The sequence below is a fragment of the Rhagoletis pomonella genome, unplaced genomic scaffold, assembly GCF_013731165.1.
Source record: "Rhagoletis pomonella isolate Grant_MI unplaced genomic scaffold, Rhpom_1.0 Rhpom_scaffold_00008, whole genome shotgun sequence".
Lineage (NCBI taxonomy): Eukaryota > Metazoa > Arthropoda > Insecta > Diptera > Tephritidae > Rhagoletis > Rhagoletis pomonella.
Window position 1 is genome coordinate 34,320,294 of NW_023458562.1, and position 7,566 is coordinate 34,327,859.

Here is a 7,566-nt window from a genome sequence, read left to right on the forward strand (position 1 = left end):
TGACAAATCGTTACGGATATCATGAATTTTTAAGTGTCATAACACATCCCTTTCAATTTTCCCCCTTCAATAAGTGATAATCAAAATCAAAATAGAAGCTTAGAAGTTGGGACTGAGTTTTTGGGGATGGTTGCACGTTATTGTAAAGAGAAGTGGACGATTTTCTGTGTTTGGTTTTTTCTGCTTGGATGACAGTCGACTGGAAATTCCGTATGCGATGCCTTTATTCCGAATAGCTCCCTGCTAATTTCGCAGAATTGGAAAGGACGAAAATAGGTTATATTTATATAGCACGGAAAAATGTAAAGGGAGGTTCTGTTGTTGTGCAGCGCTGGGTCAGTTCCGAAGCACTTTTCGATGTAGAATCGAAATCTGGGTTCTGAATTGGATCAGGTTTTGTACAGAGCGCACAAATAACGCTATTTCTTCAAAACGCCGTTTCATGCCATGGCCACTGAAAGCTGAGGTAGTGAGTCAGTAGGCTTTGTTTAGCTTAGTGGTGGCCCAGTGTGCAAAACAATTGTTATAATAGCCGGTTCTCTTGAAGAAAACATCGTAAAGCAGCATTCGAGAGCGCATTTATTAGTACTTAATAGTGGAATGGATAATATAAAGCAAGAAAAATATCTTACTGGATTTGCCCTACTGGGGTTGGGCCGGTATCTGACATAATGAATATTAATTAAATAACCAATTCTAGCGCTGGACAGATTATTTCAACAATGGTTATATTCGTCGGCTGGCAAAGGCAAACCTCTGAGTATGTTTCGGCGATGAAGGTCTCTCACAAAAACCATCTACCGTCCGCAGGCTCCAATTATATGACAACGCCAATACGCACATCAAAAAACTGGAGGGGAACATCTGTCAAACACAGAGTTAAAAATCTTTTTTTTTTTAATCTCAGAGCCATTACTTCGTTCATTCTTAAAGCCATTTACCATTTTCCATTTCAACACAAATCGGCTATAACCTCCTGCCAGCCCACGCGATACATTTCTTTATGTGTAAAGTTCTCTGTGGACATTTTTTCACGTCCTTAATTTGGCATCACAGAATAGTTAACAAGAAAGAGAAGAGCTTTAGTGCGTCAATTCGCAAGAATTTCTGTGCGTTCATTAATAAATACATATTTCACTATGTATGTATGTATGTCTGATGTTGTAGACAAACTGCCAGCAAAAATGAGTTGTGCGTAGGAAAAGTATTCCACCAGCCAGCCACCTCTCCCCCTTACTTCTGTACAAAAAAAAATGGCAGTCAGAAGTGGAAAGTGAGCGACGAGAAAACTTCATTAAGAAATTCCTAGCATTGTCTTTTGTTAGACGCCTTTGTGAGTAGCGAGAAATTCTGGGCCAAGGCATTTCACAGCTTGTTCGAATTTTTTTTATTAATTTTTTGCGATTGCCACCAAAAATGCCGCAGCAATGCGAAATATGTATTTATGAGTGCGTACGTGTGTGAATGCACTTTTTTCAATCTATTTGTGGGTAAAAGTGAATTGATATGAAGTTGGTAGAAGCATCTACAAATATTGTATACATACATATGCATATAGTATGTATATACATTAGACCGTATCACAACTTACAAGCAAATAAACCAGCTGATCCCTAAAAACTCTTTGGAGAATTTTTATGCTGTTACAATAACAACAACAAGCAAACAAAAAAAGTTCACCATACATCCCTGAGTATAAAGTAGGATTTTTTAAATAATCGACTGGAATAATCGAAATACTTCTTTGTCAAAAGTTGAATAATTTTTGGCGAGTTTTAAGCTAAGTTATACGTTAAACTTTTTTTCAGGCACGGTCTAATAAACATATGTATATGTACGTACATATGTACATAGGTGCGCGTTTGAAATGTTCAAAATGAGTTATTTGGTATGCGAACCTGTGTTTCAGCAATTCAGTTGCTTTACAAAAGCAAAAAAATTTATTTGATTATCAAATTTTACATTCGTGCTGCATTTAACGTAAAACACTTAAAAGCCGGTGATAAAATGGGCGTCATGTGATATGGGGGGTTTAGGTGTAGGCACATGATTGCTCTACACTCGTATGACTTTTTCTATACATATGAACGTGTTAGAAATTTGTAATGCACTTTTAAATGTTTTAAATATATTTTTTCGGTTTTAAATAAGTTTCGGTTAGTGTCAAACATGTTTTTCATTTTGTTATTGCTTAAATAGGTTTCCCAGGAATACAAAAATAATTGCACCTAAAAGCAGCTGAATTACCAGCTGAAGCCCCAAAACTTTGAAACGCTTTTTCACTTTTAGTTTTTACCATTTCTTTAAATTAATGTGCCTGGTGTTGAAAGCTTCTCCATTTCCGTATTTTTTTTTCTCTCTCCCTTGCAAACTTTTGCCAGTTATTCTGCATTTGATCCATTATTTGTGTTCGTGCATGCCTTTGCTTTCGTTGTTAGGGATCTTTTCACCGGAACGTCATCATCGATACGTACATTTGCATTGCAAATTAGACTTCACAACCAAAGAAAAAAAGTTCGCCACACCCCCCTGAGTCTAAAGTATTTTTGCAACGCAGCTTTGAAAAAATTTATTTTTTTGGCCGAAGCCAGGATCACCTTTTTATATTTTTCTGTGACACCTAAATTTTTTGTAAATAGTTCTACTGGAATAACCAAAAAAATTCCTTGTCAAAAGGTTAATGATTTTGGGAGAACTTTAATTAAGGGTGATAAGAACTGAGACCTGGTGGGTAAGAATTTGAGGTCAATGAACTTTGGAAAAAAAATGTCATTGAGACAAAAACATCGATATATCATGCTTTATAATCCGGCTGCAAATGCCGAAGATATGACGAAAAATTACAAAAGGAAACTCCTACGTTCGGCAAAAGTATGGGGGAACCGGAGTCTACATAAATGCAAAGCAGTCACAACGACTTGGTAGTACTTCACTGCAGGGAAACGCCGAACTAGTAAATCAAATTTCTAGTTCCGTACTAGATTTTTATCGCCAAAAACGAACCAGTTAGATAGTAACTAGATCTTTAAAAAAAATATATATTTTATTTTACTTTTTAACCGACTACAAAAAAGGAGGAGGATATTAATTCGACGGAATATTTTTATTTTTAACCAACTTCACAAAAAGGAGAAGGTTATCACTTCGTCGGAATATTTTTTTTAACCGATTTCGATAATTCATCGGAAAGGTGGTGCCTCAAGATCCCATCTGCCGAATTCAGGACTGATTTGGAACTATCAAAAAGAGATGCAGAGGTGGAAAAATGACACTTCGTAAGGCATCGCAATTTTAAATTCGCGCACTAGTCATGATTCTAAATTCTCTAGTACCGAGCCAGTTCGGCGCTAATGCGTTTCCTCATAGGGTCGTATGCAAAGAACCGCATTAGTATCTATCTATGTAAATGTGTATGAAATCTATATAATTCTTGTATGAGTGCTGCATTTGACACACTAAGGCCTTTAGTATTGGACGGTCAAGCAGACAGGCGTTCAGTCACTCAAGCTGGGACTGCTAACAAAAGACGGAAAAAGGAAATTAAAATACTTTGCTTGAGTAATCTAAGCTTTTTCCATTGTTCATAAGCCGTTTATCAGTCACATACATACATATGTACATAAGTACTATATATGTACACGTATATTTCGAAATGTATTAAATATTTGGCGTATGGTTTGTACGTAACTTTTTAGCCCACATATATAGACAAATTATCAGCGACTTTTAATGCTAATCGCTTCAAAAGAATGCTAACCAGCATAAAGTATTGGAGTTTAATTTTTGTTACAAAATGTTGAAAATATCTATTACAGCTCGTGTACGTACATATGTATGCGCAATATACTATATAGCATATCCATGCTTGTGCATATCGAACCCTAACCGCCAAAATAACGTAAGCGACATTTTTTTCAAACTTTTATTTTTGATGCAGAAATGCATCTAGATGCTCTAGGAATATTTCTGCATCAAAAAGAAAATTTTGAAAAAAAAGTCGCTTACGTTATTTTGGCGGTTAGGGCTCGATATATTAGGTTTGACTTTAACTTTTGAAAATCAATGTGCAAAATTAGCCAAAGTGCCTGTAATTTACGTACTTATATACGTATGTAAATGCTTATGTACGGTGTGGGTTTCATTTATTTTCATAACTGCTGGTGACATGGCACTGATACTTGAGGCGATCTCGGTTGTCATAGACGCTACAGACGCCCTATACACCCAAAGCCTTTATCACACTTAGCCAAAAACTTCAAATAACAGTGAGGCAGTCAACGCACAGCATCCCATCCCTGCAAAAATCGTTGGACCATGTGATGCATTATTGCCATATTGGAGTACTTACAAAGTGCTCCTCTATAAGGCACTAATGGACCAATCCATGCACACATGTGTATGTACATATGTACATGCTATTAAAGCAGGGATTCCAAGAATTGAAATATAAAAAAAAGTAAAAAAGCTTAAGCGCAGGCGAAGCCAACCATAAAATATCTAGCGCACGTATGAACTACAGATTTTTCACCTTTCTGAAAACTACATGGTAAGCTCGGAACCATGTTTACTAGAAATTTATCAAGTGGTTACCGAGATAAACTCGTGTAGTCATAAAAGGGCGATGCTGTGCCCATTTTCAAAAATCCATAATATAATTATTTCCTTTTTAAGAGGTTTTTGGTATCACCTTTTGACTAAATGAACATCCTTAAATTTCGAGATATCGAAGTTTTCTTTTTTCTAAAATTTACTATTGCATGAAAAGTTGACGTAATTTTAGTTCAATTTCAAAAACTAGTTTCGTTTCTTAACTCTTCTGGATAAAATTTGTAAAACTATCAAAAAGCAAAATTGATCTCAGAGAAAGAGAGAAAAATCAAAAAAAGCACGGAAACGCTTTTCGGTTAAATTGTCTAATGCACCGTAATTCTGTTAACTTTTACGCAATAACATAGGCAAATTAAAAAAAAACACTTACTACAAAACTTGATATTTCTTCGTTTCGATATACATATTTAATAAGGGGAAAATGCAGATGTTTGTACTTTTGTTTTTGCTTGTTCAACTTTCAATTCGTTTTGACAACATTAAACAGCTGATGGTTTGACACTTTACCAGATTTTACCAGCAAAAACTGTTCAGGTAAAATCTTACAGTTTCTGACAAAGAGAGGACCGATTTTACTCTCCCATTTTTCCCCTACTTTGACATAGAACCGAGTACGGGAACGCTTTCTGTTAAATTTTTGTTAACATCATACTTTTCTGTGTGAAGTACAATAATTTTATCGAGTTTGGTAGAAACTGATAAACGGTGAGAAGTGTCACGCCCGTTTTCTAAAAATAGTTATAGTCATATTTCTTTCCTAATGAATTGTTGCAGACATCAATTTAAGCAAATTAGCTTAAGTAAGTACTGATTTATCGCAGATTTCTTATTTCTGTAAATTTCTGGGATTGGTTATCGTCCGATTTACCATTCGCCATAAGTTTGTAATATATATATTTTTTTTTATTTAAGTAATTAATACTGTAAATGTTAATAATGTAAAGCTTATCTACGTATAACGACAGTTTCCTTTGTTAAACAGAACTAATTTGTAATGAATTTACCAGCCTCTGTTTCTGAGATTTATTTAATGATTATTATACTAGTCTTTCTGCTTGTGATTTATTCAAATCAAACATGTAAATTTTAGTTGAAACATTTTATCCGTTCTGGCAACACTTTTTTTGGTATGCATATATCTTTGCGCCAAATTATCATATGTTACATTTTTTACGAAATTTACTTTTTGATGCAACAACAACCCATACCGCATCACCTCAATAACAACTCCTAAAATTGACTGCAAATTTTATCGTATGTGAATGAATTTTTTCTTGTGGACGAAATTGCGGTATGTGCGAAGAGATTAGATATATTTCTCAATTATCTCATCAAAGCTAAACTCTGGTATTAATTGTGCTAGTCAAAGCAGATAAAAACACAAAGAACACTTTCCTCTAAAATTTTGTTTTTGTAACATACGATCATTTTGCGCAAAGGGGTCGATATATGTCCATATCTATCTCGATTTCTTTAGACTGTTACAAACAACCATTATACAAACAAAGTTAATATACCCTTGTGCACGAGCACACTTGTGGGTATAAAAATGTGCCTTACATTGAGAGCGGGACGAATAAATGTGCCGGTCGAGGGTTGGTGGCATGCAAAACCAAATGGAAATGCCTTGCGATTTGTGTGTGGCAGTGACAATTGTTCCAAGCTGTCGATAAGTAAATCAAAAAAGGTTGGGTTTTTTTTTAGCTTGAGCGTAGTGGAAGGAGTTTCGATGGAAGGAAGGCAAAGAATGAAGAGGGATTTTTTTTTGTTTGCACCTAGTATCGTTCGCATTTTCTCAGCTATTTTGACTTATGCTTTTATACGAATTTACTCGATAGAAATTTTCTTGTACAGATGTATGCTTATAGCTATGTATTTATGTATGTGCATTTGTATAATAGCATTTCAATAATTTAATAAGCGTTCTTATTACAGCCGCGTAGGCGTAAAATGCCAGTAATTTCTTTCTTCATTTCTGCACTTTGCTCAGCTTTCGTATATTTTACCCACATTATTCTGCAATTACTGAAATAAATTAGACGAGTTTTTTTGTTTTTGAAATTTATTTTTAAAGCTCTTTAATTTAGCTTAAATAACTACAAATGGAATATGTGAAAGCACAGAGCGGAAAAGGAAATGAAAATCTATTCACAATAACTAACAGGTCCTCCTTAAAATGCAGATTAGCTCTCGTTCGTTCGTTCAGCATTTACCTTTCAATTCTGGTACTGGAAAATGATAACACAGGTTAACAAAAAAAAAGTTTATGCATATTAAACGAAACCTAATGTTATTCGATTATTAGATTCGCAGAACCCGAGTCCGAGGTCCGTTAACCTCCGTAATATCAGCTTCGAGGTCATTTGAGGGTCAAATCGGACAAACAATTTATTCAATAAAAAAAAAATTGTTTTTGTTGCCGCTGAAACCGAATATGGGGGTCCCTTGATTCATCAAGGTCATCTAGAGGTCATGCCAAGGTCCTCCCAAGGTAGATCAAATTCAGAAGAATTTTATTAAATTTTCAGGTTTATTCAATGAATTTTTTCCTGTTTGACCTTCAAATCACCACGAACCTGACGTGGTGGAGACTAGCGAAGCATGTCGAATAACAAAGGGATATATAGGTTTGGTTTAATACGCATACACTTTTTTTTTGTTTGTAAACCTGTGTTATTAACCGACGGATGTGAATTAAATCTCAACTATGATCACAGCCATAAGTAGGTAACGATCTCGAGTTAATTTAGGAACTTAATATATATATTTTTTGGTGATTGAAAAAAAAAAAATAGTTTCTTTGTTTCGGTTTGCCTCCAAAAATTCAACAGTCATTTGGACTACTCGAAAACGCATGCTTTTGTCAACATACATATATACATAGTTATGTTTATTAAGAAATTTGCAAAGTCATAAAAAAGAGCACAAACAATAAAACATGTTATTGGATTGCTGATT